Below are 21602 nucleotides of genomic sequence, written 5' to 3' on the forward strand. Positions count from 1 at the left end.
CTTAGAACAAAGGAAAGTTCTGGCACTCGGACACACTGGCCGTTCCGTGGTTGTCCGGGCTGAGTCTCAGGATGGTCAGGAGGCGCGCTGCGAGAATGTCCTGCCCTTGGGAGCCTTCTGCTCCTGGGCCGTCCTGCCCTGGAATTCTCCTTTGAATTCCCTTTAGAATTGTCCACAGAATCCTCTGAATCCTCCCTTCTGAATCTTACTGAATCTCACAGGCTCTCTGTGTTGCCTGTTTTTACCTGGAGGAACTTCAGCTCATTGATTGGCTGAAAGTTCCATGGGCATCAGAGTCCCACGTGGGTTACTCGGCCCTACCAGTCCCTGATTGATTGATCAAGGTGAGATATGAGTCACTTAGTCCTGACACTTAGTAATGCAGTCCAGATGTCCAACTGGCACTCCCTAGACAGATAGGCGCCAATGGATGACCATTGATCATGATAGCCAGGCTAAGCTAAGTGCATCCCCCTTTGGGAGCTGTCCTAGGACCTTAAATCACCCTGCATGAATAGTCTCTCTGTGGCTGCACCAGAGAGATGAACAGAGAAATGGGGCCTCATTTGGGAAGGCTCAGAACACTTAATTCTGCCTTATTAATAAGCCTCGCCGCTACACACATATATTAATATAATAAATGATTGCTTATGCTTTATAAACAAATCTAATTAAAATAAAAGCTTAAGTTTTGTATTTATCTTGTACCATAGAACATGATTTTCTTTGTATTTCAATCCCACAAAGTGTCCAAATGACGCACTACATGATATAAGGAAGATTATCACATGCATATCGGTATTATCTTTCTTTTAAAAATGCATTCCTTTCATTACCTTTTACTTTTTAAAATGAACTCAAATTGTGTATAATGTAATAATTTAAGTAGAATAGATTCTAATAATATAATGATCCAGTGTGTGGCACTACTTCACTGCTTCACTGCTCTATGCCGTCTGGAAATAAATTCTCAGACTGCTTACTGCCCTGGGCATGTACCAATGAATTACAGGAGCACATCTATTTCTCACTGCGTTGAAGCAGGAGACACACAGTCTCTGCAAACACATCCTAAATACAGTGTTCCAGCACCTTTGACCTCATCCAGAACGTATCATTTCTTGAAAGGGATTGCTGTCCGAATGCACATCTGAATCCCAAACAGAATCTCTAGTAAAATACGATCATTTGTGAAACAGGCAAATGACTGTCTCAGGGGCCCATTCCTCATTGTCAGACATATGTATGCAATGCTTTCACCGTGCATTGAGCAATAGGGATTAAAAACACAGCAGGTAAGGTTAGATGTCATGTTCTATGATCATTTCTTTCAGCATTAGGGACTAAATATACTAAACGTATGATACTAAAATGTTATTTTCACATATATTAATGTAATAAATGATTGCTTATGCTTTATAAATAAATCTAATTAAAATAAAAGCTTAAGTTTTGTATTTATCTTGTCCCATAGAACATGATTTTCTTTGTATTTCAAGCCCACAAAGTGTCCTTTGATCTCTATTCTGTGGTAATCCACGATGATCCCGTTCTTCAGGTGATTCATCATGTCCTCCCTCGCCTGTTGAGAGGCCACCTGATCTCTTCTGCCGTGGCGTGCTTCATACACGCCCTCTTGAAGTGAGCAGGAAGCTGATCAAAAGTATTCAGGCACATCTTGCACACCAGGGGAATCCTCGCGGGTTTCCTTTGAAAATAAATAATACCATCTGTGTATAGAAACAAGCTAAGACTGATTTCTTAAATTATCCTTAAAATTCTCTCTCATAGTTTGAGCATAATGATTTTATTGCATTTATATAAGAATTGCTCATTGCTCCAAAATAAATAATGGTCTCAGTCACAGACTTTCCAATAGAAGCCATTGTGGAGTTCAGCAACTGCAGGTCCTAGAAGTGGGGAAGGAATTTTAAAAGAGAAATTGAATTACAATACAGAAGGAATGGCTGAGGGTTCACTGAAATGTATAAATATACAAATTCCAAAGACTGAGTCCATATAGAAACAACTACTTTTCATTTTCAGTATAAGAAAAAAAAAACATTATCTTCCAAAGCATCATAAAATTGTCCCTTCTTCCAGACCCTACTTCTCTCTTGTAGTAGTACAGCAGACCTTTCCAGGTGAGCAGATCACAGAGTCCGAAATGAGCTTCCTCCATCAAGCAAAGTACCTGAACATGACTCTGTCTTCATAAAAGCGCCCCTGTAATAAAGAAATTAAATCCAAAATCAAGAGGGCAGTTGCCTACTGAAATACAAGAAGTCATCAATTTTAACCTAGCAACAAATTAAAGGCTGCATCTATACAAGTGCGATTCTAGAAATGCTCACCAGATTACGTTTTAAGAAGGAACTGCGCCTCAGGTTCCGCCGAGATCTTAACTCGGATGGCAGGATTCAGAGTCCGGAGTGTGGACTGATGGCGAACGGAGGGTCCACATACTGTGGATCCCTCAGTGATCTTCCGCGTATTCAAACCGCCAGCGTGTGACTCCCCTGTCCCTATGATCTCATTGCTCTGCTCTCTCCTCTGTGCAGCCGAGCCTGACTCACGGTAAAGTGAAAAAAAAGATGCCCTCAACGTGAGATTTACTCTGGAGCGAGGATAGATGTTACCTTTTTATCACTGAACAGGATGTGTGATGTGGCGACTAGGTTCAATTTTGTATCCTCTTTAAAAGATTAAGGACTGGGGTGAGCGTGATTTACCACCCTTTCAGCTAAGAACCCGACTTGCGCACCGTTTAAGCTGCATAGACTCGGTCGTTTAACTCTTCTCCGTTAGCAGGGTTAAGGTTAAAGAAAAAAAAATAGCTGACTTCTTTTTTTTTTGCCAGCCGCTAGCGCTGATTAGCAAGGTTTGTATTTCATGTTTTGCAAGTTGCATCCATTTTAAGAAAAACAAGTCGCGTTAAAGACAGGAAATGAATACTTGCATTTAATTAAGTCTAGCCGTAGGCGGTTGTCTGTAAGGACCAGTTCTGTTTGAGAAGACACAACAAAGAAGGCACCACTGGGATTTGGACCCAGGATCTCCTGTTTACTAGACAGGCGCTTTAACCAACTAAGCCACGGTGCCCCAGGAGTGCTGTCCTTTTGCAGCCACTTGGACACACCACTCAGACACATCTGCATTCGGTGTGTGCTCCGCCTGCTTGCTGAGCAAGTTGCCACCTTTACATACAATAGCAACATCGACACCAAGAGAAAGGATGACAAATGGCTTTTATCTGGAACTTTTCATGTCCAAGGAGCTCAATGTGCTTTCTGTGTACAACAGGGCCACTGAACTCCACACTGGCCACTGAACCACAGCAGTGGCTTGCTGGCTTGACATCTCCCAAGGAAAATGTTGAAATCACATGTGGAACAGGAAAATGACCCTCGAGTACGTGGGGAAAAAAAGAAAAAGATCATCTGGAGCGCGCCAACCCATGTCCGGACAGCCCAGTTTCGTCGACAAGGTGGCTGAGTGGTTAAGGTGATGGACTGCTAATCCATTGTGCTCTGCAGGCATGGGTTCGAATCCCATTCTCATCGCTCTCCATGTCTGACATGTGTGCCTGTTTGACGTCGGCCCTCCTGTTGTTTGCTCCGGTGCTAGAGCCGTACATTTTCTAGCAGTGGCTGAACATGGTATAGTAGGCCAACGTCGGTATCGAGCAGTGACAGTAACAGTACTTACTGCACCCTATAAGAAATCGTTTGTCCCTGTTCAAAAGAGATTGTGCGATGTCCTGCGGCGTTCGTAAAGCAAACCTTTGACAGTTTGAAAAGAGGAATTTATTCTGCTTCCTGTGCGTGCAGTAGTTACAAAGTTGAACGTCTTTACACGATCTGCTGCAGTTTTCAGTGGGCGGGCTTTGTCAGATGGCTTGAAAAAACGCACTGTGTTTCGGCTCGGGAAACATCATGAGCAGTGTCCTGCATGTTTTCTGTGTATTGCTGTCTTTTAACGCATACAGAATTCATTCGAAATCATTGATTTCTCCAATTAACAAGGGTCCCTTTTTGAACCTGCGAGAAGCATTCTTTCAATGTAACAGATTTACTCCGGGGAAAGCCAGCATGACATTGAGAGTAGCTCAAGCTTTCAGCACCCGTATCGGACTGCGTGTATGCAGACACCGCTCAGAATCCCCTGTAAGATTCTCCCTCAATTCCGTTTTTCAGTGCTTTAGCTCTTTCAAAAGGCTTCGCTTTGCTAGTCACAATCCAAGGCTCATGACAGCATTTGAAAACACTCGACACTGCGTTGGCCGGGAATCGAATCCGGGTCAACTGCTTGGAAGGCAGCTATGCTCACCACTATACCACCAACGCACACCCACAGGAAGCCTACAGGACACCACCAGAGAATGCTTTTTTTAATTTTTTTTTTATTAAACATAGAATTTACAAATACAAATACAACAAGAGGATCAGAGTCATGTACAAGAGAAAAAAAACGCAGCAGAAAAAAGCATTTAACTACCAGAGGTAATTAAGTAATTATGTGATCAAATTGTATATTTTACACGTATCATATTTTCCTTGCTTTAATATTTCTCAATTATTTATAAACTTTAGTTTCAACATGCATGCGTTTCCTGTAAAAAATAAAACTCAGCACACAGTTTTTCTTTTAACAACATTTCGAGTACCTCTGGCATTCATGAAAAAGACATACACAAAAGCAAATAACTAACTCTAAGACTGTCTAAACTATTGAGTTTTTCAAAGAACCAGAACTATAACAGTCCTTAACACTTAACTACACCATTCCAAACTAACACTAAAGAAACACTAGTATATACTGGTATAACAAATATAACCAAACATAATCATTAACTGAGCAGTCACTGGGAGCAAATCTCCTTCCCGTCCACAAAGGCCCTCACTCCCACAAAGTAGGCTCTCCTCCCCTCTCTTCTGGCAGCTTCAACCTGGGGCCACAGCTGGTTCCTGGTACTCCTGTCCGCGGCAGACAGGTCCTCTGCAAACCTCAGTTTGTTCCCATTCAAATACTCATTCCCCCTCGCCGCTCGCCACAGCATGTCCCTCGCCGTCCTCTTGGTGAACTGTATTATAATCGATCTGGGGCGCACTTGCCCAGACATGTTCGCTCTCCCGAGCCTGTGAACAAAGTCAATGGCCGATATTATGTCCTCCTGGTCCGGCAGGGTCCTTTTACAGATACCCTTCACTGTTGCAACAAGGTCCTTATCACGTTCCTCTTTAACTCCAAATAATTTTAAATTCCATCATCGATGGTATCTATCTACATCGTTCACTTTCAATTCAAGTTCTTTAATATGCTTTTCTTGTTTGGTATTTACTTGTTTAAGAACTTTTACTTCACTCTTTAAGTCTTCAACCTCTTTAAACACACAGTCCGTGGACTTTTTAAGACTTTCGATTGCGACTGTATTAGATCAAATCATTTCCTTCAGCTCACCCATGCTCTGTGCCATCATGTTGAAGATGTTGGTCTGGAGCTCCTCCAGCGTCAGGTCGCCCCTTCCTCTCTTGGCTGCCGGGGTTTTGACAGGTGTGCTGGGCAGGGACTCCGGCTCTTCCTCTGGCAGCTGAGTCTCACTTGGGCTGCGAGCGCTCGCGTACGAGCGCATCTCCAGCACTCTTTCCACGTCCCCTCCAGCTGCTTCACTTTTCCCTTTAGTTGCCATCAATTTTCTTGTAGTGCTATACATATACGATTGAGGTTTCTTAGACTTCTCCTTCGAAGAACCAGCACTCTCTTTTCTTTTCCCAGTGTTACTCATATCGAAATTCTTAAACCTAAAAAAAATCGTTTTTTTTCTTTCAATTATAACTGAAGTTAAAACAAGTAGTGTTAAGTCCTTATTTTTCTGTAGTCGAAAAAAGCAAAAATTAACATTCAGGTCATGAAAAACTCAAAAAAAATCCTCAACCACTTAACTTTACCTCCCACCTGAGCGCCATCTTGAACGCCCCTACCACCAGAGAATGCTCACGATTTCGGAAGCTGTCTCCGGGACGTGCTGATTCCACACATCCTGAATAAATCATGATATTGTTAGTTGCTGTAGCTAGACGTTCAAATGAGTTTCATGGCCAGATGGACTGTTTCCTCCAGCGGTATAGTATTGCAGTGAGACAGCACGATGCCTGCAAGACTATGTCACGCTAAACGCCACAGATTGTGTTTGTCCGTTCGTGTCAGTCATCCTGCAGCCACGGGAAGTGGGACACAAACATGCTGCAATGCTTTCAAGACGTTAGGATTTGTTTGTGCAACATCCGAGAAGAGTACTTGTGGCTTGAATGTGAACTGTACGTGCCCGCCCCCTTTCCTCTGTAGTGCATGAGTTCCTCCCGGCATGCCCTTCGTCATTGTTCTGTCATCTTGTATTTAAAGGGTTGTATTTCTGCTGCTGAAAAGAATCAACGGGTTTCTTTGTTCCCAACGGAGCCCTTGTCTGTCATGAAATTCTTCAAAACCTCAAGCTAGAAGAAGACGACAAATATGAAGCGTTACAGCAACGACATGCCATGAGACGATTGATAACGATTTCCATAGGATCCCCGCGGTTGCCTGGCAACCGTCAGCTTTGCGCAGTGGCAGTATCGTAGCCTGTGAGGTTTAGCCGAGGCGGGATTATTGCTAGTTGAAAACTTTTCCCAATACCCCGCTTCCGCCGGTTTGCAATACAATCGGCGAAAGCAATTTTTGACAGTCTCGTTAGAGACTGAGCAAGGTGTTTAAAGACAGATTTGGTCATGGTGACATCATGGTAGAAAGAAGCGAGCTTGTTCCCAGTGGGCATTGATTCGTCGAATATACGTATATTTACGGCGAAATTACGGCTATACGTATATATACGTCGCCTCGAAGTATAATCAACGTCGAATTGCAACCGTAAAATTGACGACATTAACAAACGCATATATAACGTCGAAAACACATCTAACACAGTGCCTGAGGCTTTTTACTGTATGTATCGTGTGTGCCGCAACTAGGAGTATACGGCACTCTGCACAGTGTTCGAAGTAAATTATTTTCGCAGCAATTAATTTACACGTGTATAATAAATATAGTAAATATAATAAATTAATTACTGCGAAAATAATTTACTTCGTACACTGTGCAGAGTGCCGTATACTCCTAGTTGCGGCACACATGATACATACAGTAAAAAGCCTCAGGCACTGTATTAGATGTGTTTTCGACGTTATATATGCGTTTATTCATGTCGTCGATTTTACGGTTGCAATTCGACGTTGATTATACGTCGAGGCGACGTATATATACGTATAGCCGTAATTTCGCCGTAAATATACGTATATTCGACGAATCAATGCCCACAGCTTGGCATACAAGGGTTTTGCTGAGGGGGTCTTGCCACCTGCCTGAAAAAAAACCGTAAAATGTTTGAGTGCCTATAGAGTTTCTATTTTTATTTTCTTGACAAAAGTCCCCCATCAGTGCGCGGTGCCCGAGGAAAAATCTGTCGGGGGGCGTCTGAAATTCTGAGGGGGGAGTGATATTTCGGTTGAAACGGAGCTGTACGGTGCAGCTACCCAAATGAAATCTCGCAGCTATGCCATTGATTAGTGCTTCATGATAGAAGATAACGACTAGCAATCTGGTATTTGCGATGAAGTTCAGTTTCACATTTTTCGTCACTCTCAAGGTTTGTATTGCCTGGAGCGAAAAGTACCATAAGCGTTCATTTTTGCAGCTACATGGACGTTCTGAATCGTTAAGAAAAAAATGTTGTAAAACCAAGAGAAAGCACAGACTGCTATAACTAGTCCTAGTTATATAACGATTTTAAGTATAATGATAAACTACTGCAAGGAATCGGTCCACCTGAGCAAACAGGATCGTAATGTTAAAACTCAATAATATGTGCAGTTCCTGGACGGATAGCCCTCCTGCCCATCAAACAGACTGAGTGACTGTTCGTGTCATTTAGTGTTGTCTGACCATTGACAAAGTACAACTATTTTTTTAGGGTGCAAATTAAGTTAGGTAAAACTTTTTGCCCAAAACTGAAGCGGCGACATTCCCCCCTCCCCCCGTGATGCCAGGCCTGTCCCCATCCTATTCCATAATGTCATTATATATAATACCATACAACAGTGACCGATCCTTACTTATTGCATGCGTTAAAATTGCACATCAGCTCATAGCAGGGGGCACATAGCAGCGATGTATTATCAATGTTAAATTTCAACCATAATATCGACAACATTAATAAACGCATACGTTGAGAAAATATCGAACCCAGCATATTTTCCGGTTATATACCACAATGCATTGCTAGTATTCGTTGGTCACCATTTTGGACACGTTTTTCAAACGTAGAAGTATATCCGCAAATATCTCAGCAATCCTCTTTTGACGAGTAAGTATGAACAATAATAATACTATCTGAATACATACAGATCTTTCTTAATATTATTTTGATTAAAATAGTATGTGAAAAAGCAAAAAAACGGCACATAAAATAGTGTGAATGGGGAAGATGACACAAAATCGTTTTGCCGTTTCTCTTATTCTTATTCTATGTTGTACTTTCAAACTTTGGGTACTCTTTAATTAGGACAGACTTTATTGCTCAACTGCTATGATGCAAGCCAAATTTTATACATTTATTTCAGCTTTGAGCTTAGTAAACCGTTCATTTTTTAGATTATACTAAAGAAGATATTAATCATCATTTATTTGGGAAGTAATATTATATAATTTTCTCCTAGCTGCGGTGCTGAAGTCCCACCCTACATCAACAGAAAAAAAAATAAAGGAGCACGCAATGTGTTACTTGAAGAATGCATATGCAAGGCAGGGGGCCAGGAGATCTGGACTCTGAAAATAATAGGTTTTTGGTTCTGTTAGGACAATTAGACAGGGTTTGCAAATAGTGGACAAAAATCGTCTTAACTTCCATTGTAATATTTTTTTTTCTTGGAAATATAGAAGTTGTACATTTTAAAATGTATATTTGAATCAAAATGTGGTTTTGAGTTAGTGTGTTAATGTAATTAGTTTTGTGTTTGTCATTACTATACTGTATATTGCCATGTTACCAGAATTTGTAGCTGAAGTTTAAGACTAGTTGTGTTTTTATGATTATTGCCCATATGTTGACTGTTGATTGATTGTATACAATGTATAATTTGAAATACATATGTTTCAGGTGTGAATGTGTATTTTCAGAATACATTTCTAAACCTAATCATTGGCTTGTTTTACTTGTTTCTACACCTATAAAATCTATCTTTGATGTATAATAGACCTCTACCCATATACGTATAATAGACCTCTAATGTTATCCGTATAATAGACCTCTAACCATATACGTATAATAGACCTCTAAAGTTATACGTATAATAGACCTCTAAAGTTATCCGGAACTCCAACCATATATGTATAATAGTCCTCTAAATTTATCCGTATAATAGAACTCCAACCATTTATGTATAATGAACGTCTAAATATAGACGTATAATTGACGTTTAACTTTAGACGTATATTAGAATTTCATTCTAGACGAATTGTAGACCACATTTAGACGTCTAAGATATGCGTTTAATAGACGTATATTATACGTCTTTTGCCCAATGGGTTACGTCTCAACAGAAACGCTCTTTAGCTCTTTCAGCGTTATGCAGAGAACATCGTCTGTCGAGATCACTTTTGAGTCAGCGCGAAACGCCGTGTGCTGTCAGTTTGATTTCATATTGCTCGTAGCGGCGCCCGGCTTTTGTCTGTCAAACGTTAGGTTGCGCTTCTTCATGCTGCATCGTCGGCATGAGTGGAGCTTTATAAACGTCTGTACTTACTGCGCCCCATAAGAAATCGTTTGTCCCCGTTCAAAAGAGATTGTGCGATGTCCTGCAGCAAACCTTTGACAGTTTGAAAAGAGGAATTTATTCTGCTTCCTGTGCGTGCAGTAGTTACAAAGTTGAACGCCTTTACACGATCTGCTGCAGTTTTCAGTGGGCGGGCTTTGTCAAATGGCTTGGAAAAACGCACTGTGTTTCGGCTCGGGAAACATCATGAGCAGTGTCCTGCATGTTTTCTGTGTATAGCTGTCTTTTAACGCATACAGAATTCATTCGAAATCATTGATTTCTCCAATTAACAAGGGTCCCTTAAAGGATGAGTCAAAGTAACGTCTAATCGGATTAGTTTCCTTAGAGCTGGTTCAGAGTTTGCTCAAGAGTTTACCTTTCACAGATGCGCAAAGAAGAATGTTGGGGGTGCACGCTTCAAGGCGCCTTACAGCTGTAGGGAGTGATTCGAGGCGATTCATGGCGTGTGCTCGTTCCCTTATACCGTACGCCCCGGGGTGCAGTGCTATGACGATTGCTGTAGTCGTGGCCGAGTGGTTAAGGCGATGAACTAGAAATCCATTGGGGTCTCTCCGCGCCTGTTCGAATCCTGCCGACTACATTGTCCGCCTCCAGTTGGTGTGTTCCGGCGCAAGCAAAGAAGCGCGCCTCTTTGCTGTTTCTGGTGGTTTTAAAACACCCAATCGCTTGTACCCGCTGCCTTAGAAATAAATTCTTCAGCGTCCGTGAATGGCATTTTGCAGCTGGAAGCAGATGTCGACGCGTTTTGCACAGAGCACCAAAAAAGCGTCTTTTTTGAAGGCCCAGGCACTAAGCATTGGTGGTTCAGTGGTAGAATTTTCGCCTGCCATGCGGGAGGCTCGGGTTCGATTCCCGGCCAATGCAGTGGCTTTTGAAGCGAACGGCTCCATCACTTGCATCCCCTTGCAACTTGCAACTGAAAACCCACTGAAGCTAAGCAGGTGTGAGCCAGGTCAGTACCCGGATGAGGATGAGCTACAGGGAAAAACAACGCTTTCAGCTGGAAGCGGTGTTAATGGTGCCGGCGGGGGGGGCGCTCACCCTGAGGTCTGTGCGGTTCCCAATTCCCCAGTATAGTGACGGAGATGCTGTGTTGTAAGAGGGCGCTGTCTTTTGGATGAGATGTAAAACCGAGATCACAGCGCTCTGTGGTCATTAAAAATGACCACCAAAACCTTTGACAAAAGCTCTTGGTAATTGATGGTCTTCAAAAATGCTTCTCCTTTAGGTACATTTTAAATCAGCTGAAAAATGCCGTGAAATGGGGGGGCACTTCACGCCAGTGTAGGATTTGGATTACAAGAACCATGAAACTGCACGAGAAAGGCCGTACACTGAATTACACGGCTTTCTATTCAAAGGAGGACAAAAGAAATTCCCTGAGTTTGATTTTTTGCAGCACAGAGAGAAGCATTGTTGTGAGGCCGGTTAGCTCAGTTGGTTAGAGCGTGGTGCTAATAACGCCAAGGTCACAGGTTCGAGTCCCATACGGGCCAGGTCCTTTTCTCCTCTCTTACCAAAGCTGTTAGGTTCCTTTCCGTGGTGAGAGGGGTTGTCATGCAACGCTGCCACATAGTGCCGACAGACAAGAGTGTTGCGGGAGAAGAGAAAAGTGTTTGAAGATTTAAGAGTGTCTTAGGTGGAGCCAAAATCAAGTGTCACAAATGCAAGTGGTTGGATTTCCAATGTTTAATATGGTAAAAATAAGCGGAAGTTATTTGCCGGTCCGGCACAGTCTGCCATGCTTTTGTCAGATACTGTAAAGTGGTGTCGAACTGGGTGTCGAACTGGAGCCTCACCATTTGCATATGTGAGGCTCCAGTTATACATCGAGTGTCACATTAAATGACAAAAATGAAGAGAGTTAAAGCAGCTGGAGAGGTTTTCTTATAACTTTTGAGCTGACACAGTTTTGGAAAATGTTTCCTTCACGCTGCACTGTACAACATAGGCAGCCAAGAGTCTCCAAAACAAAACAGAATTGACAGATAGGAGAAAATTCCCACCCGTCCTGAAGTTCCCAAAATCCAGCACTGAGCGTAAACAAAGTGTCTAACTAGTGTGGGAATGCTAACCCTAACCCTAGCTGGAGTTTGAGCAATCCAGCACTGAGCGTAAAAAGATGAGTCAAAGTAACGTCTAATCGGATTAGTTTCCTTAGAGCTGGTTCAGAGTTTGCTCAAGAGTTTACCTTTCACAGATGCGCAAAGAAGAATGTTGGGGGTGCACGCTTCAAGGCGCCTTACAGCTGTAGGGAGTGATTCGAGACGATTCGTGGCGTGTGCTCGTTCCCATATACCTTACGCCCCGGGGTGCAGTGCTAGGATGACGTACAATAACGCTTGGGCACATAACGGCGTTATATGCGAGTGCGGGACGTGAGGGTTTTCGTTTGTTCGTTTTGTTTTGCTCTGCTCTGCTTTGCTTTGTTTTGCTTTCCATCACGTTGGTAAGAGCGTAAATAAAAAGGCGATTCCTGCGTCTACCACTAATGTAAGAGCTATTTCAAGTGCGACGTGGTGCGGCTTTTCAAATGCTTGTGGGCATTTCTCTGTTGTTGATTCTTTTTTTGTGTGTAACAAAGTGGGATTTTCATGTCCGGACGGGGAGACTTTATCATTCTGACATGAAGCCACCCTTAAGTCCTCTGAGGCGTGTCTGTCTGCAAGGCTTGTATTTTGGAAATGTTTTTTTGAAACAGAGAACGACTTTGAAATAGGCTTCCGGATTGGGCACACCCGTACGGATTGGGCACGCCCGCAAGCCGAGAGCCACAGGCGATGAGCCCGGAGCTGAACGGGCCCCACTGGCTCGTTTGTAAGGCCAGGTGCATTGCCAACCACGACCGTCAGGGCAGAGGCTTTGAAGGCGGCCTGGGCTCCTGCAGCTGTGCAGCCACGCACTTTGGTTTCTCTTCATTTCGTACAAATCTTTCGCTTTTTACTAAAGATTTCCGTGGAGAGGAGCATGAATGAGCTCCATGCAATTTTTGTGCTTCCCTGCCTTCGGGTGGGGCGCAGCTGGGCTGGTCAAAGAGAGAAAACAACAACGCTCACAATCGCTCTTGTTATGGCGATTGTGGCCGTCTGCTCTGCGAGTCCTCGGTCTCCGCCCGTCTGATTGGCGCTCTCTTCTTTGGGGGGCGGGAAGTGTCCGGCCGCAGGGGATCTTCAGACCTCGCTTTGCATAGCGGCTTCCCAGAGTGCGTCGTTTCCGGCACAGTGTGGCCGGGTGTTTTCCGAGTTATCGCACGGATTGGGCAGGCCCGCAAGCCAAGAGCCGCAGGCGATGAGCCCGGAGCTGAACGGGCCCCACGGTGGAAAGAACGCATGGGTTCTAATCCCATTCTCGTTGCTCTCCATGTCTGACACGTGTGCCCGTTCGACGTTGGCCTTCCTGTCGTTTGCTCCGGTACTAGAGCCGTACATTTTCTAGCAGTGGCTGAACATGGTATAGTAGGTTAACGTCGGTATCGAGCAGTAACAGTAACAGTATTTACGTGCCGCTGCTGCCAAGTGGCTCTGGGTTGAGACTGCGTTTTCACTTACTTGCAACGCAAAAGGAGAAAGCGATTTTTGACAGTCTCTCGAGAGACTGCGCTAGGTGTTTAGGGATAGACTTTGTCAGTTCCCCCTGGGATGATGGCCTCTCAAATAGTTTGTGATTCCTATAGACGTTTATACAGTAGAAGCCTGCTTCGTGGCTTAAATCCAAGCTAAGGAAACGAGTTAGAGGTCTGATGCAGAACTGCAAATTCAATGAACAGGAACACTACAGTACATTGAACTGTATGTGTGAGGAAAGCTGCCCCCTTCTGTCCCTTGTCGACCGAACAGAGGACTGTAAAAGATACCGCCAAGAAACTTTAGGATGCCGGTTGGAATCCAGCTCCAAAGAAGCCCCTTTGGGTGTTATGTCATCAAAAAGTAAGGAACCCCCGCCACACACAGCTTCAAGTAGCGAGTCAGGCGCCGGGGCTTTCGCTTACGGCCACACCACCCTGAACACGCCCGATCTTGTCTGATCTCGGAAGCTAAGCAGCGTTGGGCCTGGTTAGTACTTGGATGGGAGACTGCCTGGGAATACCAGGTTCTGTAAGCTTTTGCTCTCCCGGCCAGCAGGGGTCGCCGTTGGTGCCGTAGGCTTTGGGAGGAAAACCTGCAGGATGGAAAGGTGATCTATAGCCTCATCTCTAGAGATGTTTTGTAGCTGTGGCATGTGTGTGACCCATATTCAAAAAAAAAAACCCGTCTGTAAAACGAATATCGAAGCTGCTTCTAAATCTGCAAATGAAGATGAGTCGATAAACCACTCGTTTTTCGTATAACTAGACATATATTCATTTGTTACCGATTTCATTCATTGAGCACGGATACAATAGAGGTACAGCCATTCACTGTTTGACATGTCTGCACTGGTACAGAACCGAGCAATCAGAAAACGGGTGAAACTGTCTTTAGACTCAGCATACAGTACCGAGACCCCCCATGACCAAATAAAGGCTAACCTCGATAATCAGCCTAAAGAACGCAGACTACAGCAAAAGGACTGACTTTGAAAAGGGAATGAACGTCCGGAAGGACTAGTGGAACTAGCTTGAGATGCTTCTCCGGACCCCTAACTAAAAGCCAGCGAGAACCAGCAGCGGCGTCCACTCCTGTCGAACCGGGATCCTTCCGCAGCCACGCAGCTCGTGGTGTCCTAACCCTCCCGTATCTGATTTTGGACCAAGCACATCAGGGGAGAGCGCGAACGCAGTCCCCCACTACCAGAAATTATGCAGTCGAGATTCCCACATTTGGGGAATTCGCAGGGGTCAGCACAGCCGGAGTGCAATGGCCAAGCCTCGCCCTGGGTGAACCTCCTTCTTGATCAAAGTATCTCCCCTGCCAGGTAAGTATGAGTTAAACAGGCCCCTGCAAGCGGCCCGCACCCACAGCACAAATCGCGCAGCCTAGGCCACCTCCTCGCCCCGCACGCCACCGCCTCCTGCTGGGCCCACTCTTTCACACACTCACACGCCACACTAACACTCAAAAGTGTGGGCAAAACGAGAAAACGAGCGCGCCGTTTTCTACACATCTGCAGTCGCCGTTGCGCATTCGCAGCATGTTCGCAGGATGCAATTCGGCCTCATTTGCATAACTCCAGACCGGCAGATCGCCACGCAAGCTCGCGACGTGCGCCTGCCACACACCGAACAAACCTTTTCAGCAATTTCCAAAAAACGGGCCTGCTCGCCTGCCCACAAGGCTCCGTCTCTTACCTGCTCTCCAGAGCCTGCTGCCTTCTGTGCTTTTCTCTCGGCACCGCTGCAGCGCACACAACTCCTGCAGCGGGAGGGGGGGAGAAAGTTCCCGCGCTCCGCCGCAGGGAAGGCTCGCTCCGTACGCACACGTCCTTTCGATGCCAGTCCAACAAGTGCTCCGCATTAGCTGCGTCGGGGCTCCGGCGTGTCGCACCTCACCTCACCTCGCCCTGCCCCCTCCTTGAATGTCTGCCGCTAGGCATGCCCCGCTCTCCTCCGCCTTATCTTATCGCGTGTGAGGACCGACAATGGCCACAATGCCGGGGAATGGCACCTGTAAAGTGTTAATTGGGGCACAGGAACAGCCCGTCTCGTCTCGGGGGGGCCGGCTTCAGAGACAATACAGCAAACACAGCGGGGCGGGGGAAGAAGACGACACCACACATGCGGGTACATTCAGCTCCGGCGGGAACGAGACATTTGTCGGTCTTTTCAAGTGCCGAGAGCCGAGCAATCCTTCACTTGTATCGTTTCTCCCCGGTGACTAGATCTGGCCCTGCGACTCTCGACTGGGCTCACCCCCGGGGCAGCCCAGCAGGTGTGAGCCTGGCCGGCACCCGGATGGGAGATTCCACCCCGGAAAAGCTCCGGTTGCTGCTGCTCCTGCAAGAGGTGTGACTGGGACCAGTAGGGAGCGCTCACCCTGCGGGCTGTGTGGCTCTCTTACGCCCCAGCCTCCTGATGGCGACACTCTGCTGCACAAACAGGCGCCGTCCTTCGGGGGAGGCGTCAAACCGAGGTCCCGACCCTCCTTGGCCATTAGGAAACCCCAGGGCGTCTCTCAAAAAGAGACGCCGGGGGTGTCCCTCTGGTGTTAGTGCTCCCCTTTACCCATCAGTCGGGGTCTCCTCCTAATCCCCGTCTCACCTGTAACAATCAATGACGAGGCCCCCCTGTCCGTGAGATTTAGTACTCGCGCAAGAGACTGGGGGCAGAGCGCGAACGCGGTCCCCCGCCCCCCACAAAGTGCGCGCTCCGGGTTCCCTCTCGGGGCCCTGCAACACAGCGGAAGGGCAGCGAGAAGGAGCCTCTTGCTCTGATGCCGCAAGGCCACAAGAGGGCGGAGGCGCCGCGCGCCCGGCCGACGTGTTGGACCGGTGCGCTTTACGTGCTGAAATAAACACGCGAAAGCCCCGAAATGTTTCCAGAGTGCTGTGCACTGGAGGTTTTTGTCTGGTGAAGACTTGCCTGGTGCTCCTCCAGTGCGGGACGAGTCAACACAAGGGAGCGCATTCGCCAACATCCAGGCACGCAATGGGATTTGGAAAGCAGCTCCTTTCCAAAGAGTTGCACACGAACGATCCTTCAGTCCCGCTCGGGGGGCACGGAACCCCCGCCACACACAGCTTCAAGTAGCGAGTCAGGCGCCTGGGCTTTCGCTTACGGCCACACCACCCTGAACACGCCCGATCTCGTCTGATCTCGGAAGCTAAGCAGCGTCGGGCCTGGTTAGTACTTGGATGGGAGACTGCCTGGGAATACCAGGTGCTGTAAGCTTTTGCTCTCCCGGCCAGCAGGGGTCGCCGTTGGTGCCGTAGGCTTTGGGAGGAAAACCTGCAGGATGGAAAGGTGATCTATAGCCTCATCTCTAGAGATGTTTTGTTGCTGTGGCATGTGTGTGACCCATATTCAAAAAAAAAAACCCGTCTGTAAAACGAATATCGAAGCTGCCTCTAAATCTGCAAATGAAGATGAGTCGATAAACCACTCGTTTTTCGTATAACTAGACATATATTCATTTGTTACCGATTTCATTCATTGAGCATGGATACAGTAGAGGTACAGCCATTCACTGTTTGACATGTCTGCACTGGTACAGAACCGAGCAATCAGAAAACGGGTGAAACTGTCTTTAGACTCAGCATACAGTACCGAGGCCCCCCATGACCAAATAAAGGCTAACCTCGATAATCAGCCTAAAGAACGCAGACTACAGCAAAACGACTGACCTTGAAAAGGGAATGAACGTCCGGAAGGAGTAGTGGAACTAGCCTGAGATGCTTCTCCGGACCCCTAACTAAAAGCCAGCGAGAACCAGCAGCGGCGTCCACTCCTGTCGAACCGGGATCCTTCCGCAGCCACGCAGCTCGTGGTGTCCTAACCCTCCCGTATCTGATTTTGGACCAAGCACATCAAGGGACAGCGCGAACGCAGTCCCCCACTACCAGAAATTATGCAGTCAAGATTCCCACATTTGGGGAATTCGCAGGGGTCAGCACAGCCGGAGTGCAATGGCCGAGCCTCGCCCTGGGTGAACCTCCTTCTTGATCAAGGTATCTCCCCTGCCAGGTAAGTATGAGTTAAACAGGCCCCTGCAAGCGGCCCGCACCCACAGCACAAATCGCGCAGCCTAGGCCACCTCCTCGCCCCGCACGCCACCGCCTCCTGCTGGGCCCACTCTTTCACACACTCACACGCCACACTAACACTCAAAAGTGTGGGCAAAACGAGAAAACGAGCGCGCCGTTTCCTACACATCTGCAGTCGCCGTTGCGCATTCGGAGCATGTCCCGGGATGCAATTCGGCCTCATTTGCATAACTCCAGACCAGCAGATCGCCACGCAAGCTCGCGACGTGCGCCTGCCACACACCGAACAAACCTTTTCAGCAATTTCCAAAAAACGGGCCTGCTCGCCTGCCCACAAGGCTCCGTCTCTTACCTGCTCTCCAGAGCCTGCTGCCTTCTGTGCTTTTCTCTCGGCACCGCTGCAGTGCACACAACTCCTGCAGCGGGAGGGGGGGAGAAAGTTCCCACGCTCCGCCGCAGGGAAGGCTCGCTCCGTGCGCACACGTCCTTTCGATGCCAGTCCAACAAGTGCTCCGCATTAGCTGCGTCGGGGCTCCGGCGTGTCGCACCTCACCTCACCTCGCCCTACCCCCTCCTTGAATATCTGCGCTGGGCATGCCCCGCTCTCCTCCGCCTTATCTTATCGCGTGTGAGCACCGACAATGGCCACAATGCCGGGGAATGGCACCTGTAAAGTGTTAATTGGGGCACAGGAACAGCCCGTCTCGTCTCGGGGGGGCCGGCTTCAGAGACAATACAGCAAACACAGCGGGGCGGGGGAAGAAGACGACACCACACATGCGGGTACATTCAGCTCCGGCGGGAACGAGACATTTGTCGGTCTTTTCAAGTGCCGAGAGCCGAGCAATCCTTCACTTGTATCGTTTCTCCCCGGTGACTAGATCTGGCCCTGCGACTCTCGACTGGGCTCACCCCCGGGGCAGCCCAGCAGGTGTGAGCCTGCCCGGCACCCGGATAGGAGATTCCACCCCGGAAAAGCTCCGGTTGCTGCTGCTCCTGCAAGAGGTGTGACTGGGACCAGAAGGGAGCGCTCACCCTGCGGGCTGTGTGGCTCTCTTACGCCCCAGCCTCCTGATGGCGACACTCTGCTGCACAAACAGAGGTCAAACCGAGGTCCCGACCCTCCTTGGCCATTAGGAAACCCCAGGGCGTCTCTCAAAAAGAGACGCCGGGGGTGTCCCTCTGGTGTTAGTGCTCCCCTTTACCCATCAGTCGGGGTCTCCTCCTAATCCCCGTCTCACCTGTAACAATCAATGACGAGGCCCCCCTGTCCGTGAGATTTAGTACTCGCGCAAGAGACCGGGGGCAGAGCGCGAACGCGGTCCCCCGCCCCCCACAAAGTGCGCGCTCCGGGTCCTGCAACACAGCGGAAGGGCAGCGAGAAGGAGCCTCTTGCTCTGACGCCGCAAGGCCACAAGAGGGCGGAGGCGCCGCGCGCCCGGCCGACGTGTTGGACCGGTGCGCTTTACGTGCTGAAATAAACACGCGAAAGCCCCGAAATGTTTCCAGAGTGCTGTGCACTGGAGGTTTTTGTCTGGTGAAGACTTGCCTGGTGCTCCTCCGTGCAGATTGTTTGTCCTCCTCCAGTGCGGGACGAGCCAACACAAGGGAGCGCATTCGCCAACATCCAGGCACGCAATGCGATTTGGAAAGCAGCTCCTTTCCAAAGAGTTGCACACGAACGATCCTTCAGTCCCGCTCGGGGGGCACGGAACCCCCGCCACACACAGCTTCAAGTAGCGAGTCAGGCGCCGGGACTTTCGCTTACGGCCACACCACCCTGAACACGCCCGATCTCGTCTGATCTCGGAAGCTAAGCAGCGTCGGGCCTGGTTAGTACTTGGATGGGAGACTGCCTGGGAATACCAGGTGCTGTAAGCTTTTGCTCTCCCGGCCAGCAGGGGTCGCCGTTGGTGCCGTAGGCTTTGGGAGGAAAACCTGCAGGATGGAAAGGTGATCTATAGCCTCATCTCTAGAGATGTTTTGTTGCTGTGGCATGTGTGTGACCCATATTCAAAAAAAAAAACCCGTCTGTAAAACGAATATCGAAGCTGCCTCTAAATCTGAAAATGAAGATGAGTCGATAAACCACTCGTTTTTCGTATAACTAGACATATATTCATTTGTTACCGATTTCATTCATTGAGCACGGATACAATAGAGGTACAGCCATTCACTGTTTGACATGTCTGCACTGGTACAGAACCGAGCAATCAGAAAACGGGTGAAACTGTCTTTAGACTCAGCATACAGTACCGAGGCCCCCCATGACCAAATAAAGGCTAACCTCGATAATCAGCCTAAAGAACGCAGACTACAGCAAAACGACTGACTTTGAAAAGGGAATGAACGTCCGGAAGGAGTAGTGGAACTAGCCTGAGATGCTTCTCCGGACCCCTAACTAAAAGCCAGCGAGAACCAGCAGCAGCGTCCACTCCTGTCGAACCGGGATCCTTCCGCAGCCACGCAGCTCGTGGTGTCCTAACCCTCCCGTATCTGATTTTGGACCAAGCACATCAGGGGAGAGCGCGAACACAGTCCCCCACTACCAGAAATTATGCAGTCGAGATTCCCACATTTGGGGAATTCGCAGGGGTCAGCACAGCCGGAGTGCAATGGCCGAGCCTCGCCCTGGGTGAACCTCCTTCTTGATCAAGGTATCTCCCCTGCCAGGTAAGTATGAGTTAAACAGGCCCCTGCAAGCGGCCCGCACCCACAGCACAAATCGCGCAGCCTAGGCCACCTCCTCGCCCCGCACGCCACCGCCTCCTGCTGGGCCCACTCTTTCACACACTCACACGCCACACTAACACTCAAAAGTGTGGGCAAAACGAGAAAACGAGCGCGCCGTTTCCTACACATCTGCAGTCGCCGTTGCGCATTCGGAGCATGTCCCGGGATGCAATTCGGCCTCATTTGCATAACTCCAGACCAGCAGATCGCCACGCAAGCTCGCGACGTGCGCCTGCCACACACCGAACAAACCTTTTCAGCAATTTCCAAAAAACGGGCCTGCTCGCCTGCCCACAAGGCTCCGTCTCTTACCTGCTCTCCAGAGCCTGCTGCCTTCTGTGCTTTTCTCTCGGCACCGCTGCAGTGCACACAACTCCTGCAGCGGGAGGGGGGGAGAAAGTTCCCACGCTCCGCCGCAGGGAAGGCTCGCTCCGTGCACACACGTCCTTTCGATGCCAGTCCAACAAGTGCTCCGCATTAGCTGCGTCGGGGCTCCGGCGTGTCGCACCTCACCTCACCTCGCCCTACCCCCTCCTTGAATGTCTGCCGCTGGGCATGCCCCGCTCTCCTCCGCCTTATCTTATCGCGTGTGAGCACCGACAATGGCCACAATGCCGGGGAATGGCACCTGTAAAGTGTTAATTGGGGCACAGGAACAGCCCGTCTCGTCTCGGGGGGGCCGGCTTCAGAGACAATACAGCAAACACAGCGGGGCGGGGGAAGAAGACGACACCACACATGCGGGTACATTCAGCTCCGGCGGGAACGAGACATTTGTCGGTCTTTTCAAGTGCCGAGAGCCGAGCAATCCTTCACTTGTATCGTTTCTCCCCGGTGACTAGATCTGGCCCTGCGACTCTCGACTGGGCTCACCCCCGGGGCAGCCCAGCAGGTGTGAGCCTGGCCGGCACCCGGATAGGAGATTCCACCCCGGAAAAGCTCCGGTTGCTGCTGCTCCTGCAAGAGGTGTGACTGGGACCAGTAGGGAGCGCTCACCCTGCGGGCTGTGTGGCTCTCTTACGCCCCAGCCTCCTGATGGCGACACTCTGCTGCACAAACAGAGGTCAAACCGAGGTCCCGACCCTCCTTGGCCATTAGGAAACCCCAGGGCGTCTCTCAAAAAGAGACGCCGGGGGTGTCCCTCTGGTGTTAGTGCTCCCCTTTACACATCAGTCGGGGTCTCCACCTAATCCCCGTCTCACCTGTAACAATCAATGACGAGGCCCCCCTGTCCGTGAGATTTAGTACTCGCGCAAGAGACCGGGGGCAGAGCGCGAACGCGGTCCCCCGCCCCCCACAAAGTGCGCGCTCCGGGTCCTGCAACACAGCGGAAGGGCAGCGAGAAGGAGCCTCTTGCTCTGACGCCGCAAGGCCACAAGAGGGCGG

General features: G+C 48.5%; 11 non-coding genes across 11 annotated transcripts; 6 read left to right on the plus strand and 5 right to left on the minus strand.

Annotated features, from left to right (window-relative positions):
• Nucleotides 1–3028: 3028 nt before the first annotated feature.
• trnat-agu (transfer RNA threonine (anticodon AGU)) lies at nucleotides 3029–3102 on the minus strand. Its single transcript has one exon. It is a non-coding gene; the product is annotated as a tRNA-Thr (tRNA).
• A 1172-nt stretch (nucleotides 3103–4274) lies between these two features.
• On the minus strand, nucleotides 4275–4346 carry trnag-ucc (transfer RNA glycine (anticodon UCC)). The gene has a single exon. It is a non-coding gene; the product is annotated as a tRNA-Gly (tRNA).
• A 2245-nt stretch (nucleotides 4347–6591) lies between these two features.
• On the plus strand, nucleotides 6592–6733 carry LOC138236876 (U4 spliceosomal RNA). Its single transcript, XR_011188856.1, has one exon. It is a non-coding gene; the product is annotated as a U4 spliceosomal RNA (small nuclear RNA).
• Nucleotides 6734–10659: 3926 nt separating this feature from the next.
• Nucleotides 10660–10730, plus strand: trnag-gcc (transfer RNA glycine (anticodon GCC)). Its single transcript has one exon. It is a non-coding gene; the product is annotated as a tRNA-Gly (tRNA).
• Nucleotides 10731–12765: 2035 nt separating this feature from the next.
• On the plus strand, nucleotides 12766–12882 carry LOC138236844 (U5 spliceosomal RNA). Its single transcript, XR_011188825.1, has one exon. It is a non-coding gene; the product is annotated as a U5 spliceosomal RNA (small nuclear RNA).
• Nucleotides 12883–13848: 966 nt separating this feature from the next.
• On the plus strand, nucleotides 13849–13967 carry LOC138236848 (5S ribosomal RNA). The gene has a single exon (XR_011188829.1). It is a non-coding gene; the product is annotated as a 5S ribosomal RNA (ribosomal RNA).
• Nucleotides 13968–14603: 636 nt separating this feature from the next.
• On the minus strand, nucleotides 14604–14767 carry LOC138236851 (U1 spliceosomal RNA). The gene has a single exon (XR_011188832.1). It is a non-coding gene; the product is annotated as a U1 spliceosomal RNA (small nuclear RNA).
• Nucleotides 14768–16552: 1785 nt separating this feature from the next.
• Nucleotides 16553–16671, plus strand: LOC138236859 (5S ribosomal RNA). The gene has a single exon (XR_011188839.1). It is a non-coding gene; the product is annotated as a 5S ribosomal RNA (ribosomal RNA).
• Nucleotides 16672–17307: 636 nt separating this feature from the next.
• LOC138236852 (U1 spliceosomal RNA) lies at nucleotides 17308–17471 on the minus strand. Its single transcript, XR_011188833.1, has one exon. It is a non-coding gene; the product is annotated as a U1 spliceosomal RNA (small nuclear RNA).
• Nucleotides 17472–19245: 1774 nt separating this feature from the next.
• LOC138236870 (5S ribosomal RNA) lies at nucleotides 19246–19364 on the plus strand. The gene has a single exon (XR_011188850.1). It is a non-coding gene; the product is annotated as a 5S ribosomal RNA (ribosomal RNA).
• A 636-nt stretch (nucleotides 19365–20000) lies between these two features.
• LOC138236850 (U1 spliceosomal RNA) lies at nucleotides 20001–20164 on the minus strand. Its single transcript, XR_011188831.1, has one exon. It is a non-coding gene; the product is annotated as a U1 spliceosomal RNA (small nuclear RNA).
• Between the last annotated feature and the right edge of the window lie 1438 nt (nucleotides 20165–21602).

The sequence above is a fragment of the Lepisosteus oculatus genome, unplaced genomic scaffold, assembly GCF_040954835.1.
Source record: "Lepisosteus oculatus isolate fLepOcu1 unplaced genomic scaffold, fLepOcu1.hap2 HAP2_SCAFFOLD_94, whole genome shotgun sequence".
Classification (NCBI taxonomy): Eukaryota; Metazoa; Chordata; class Actinopteri; order Semionotiformes; family Lepisosteidae; genus Lepisosteus; species Lepisosteus oculatus.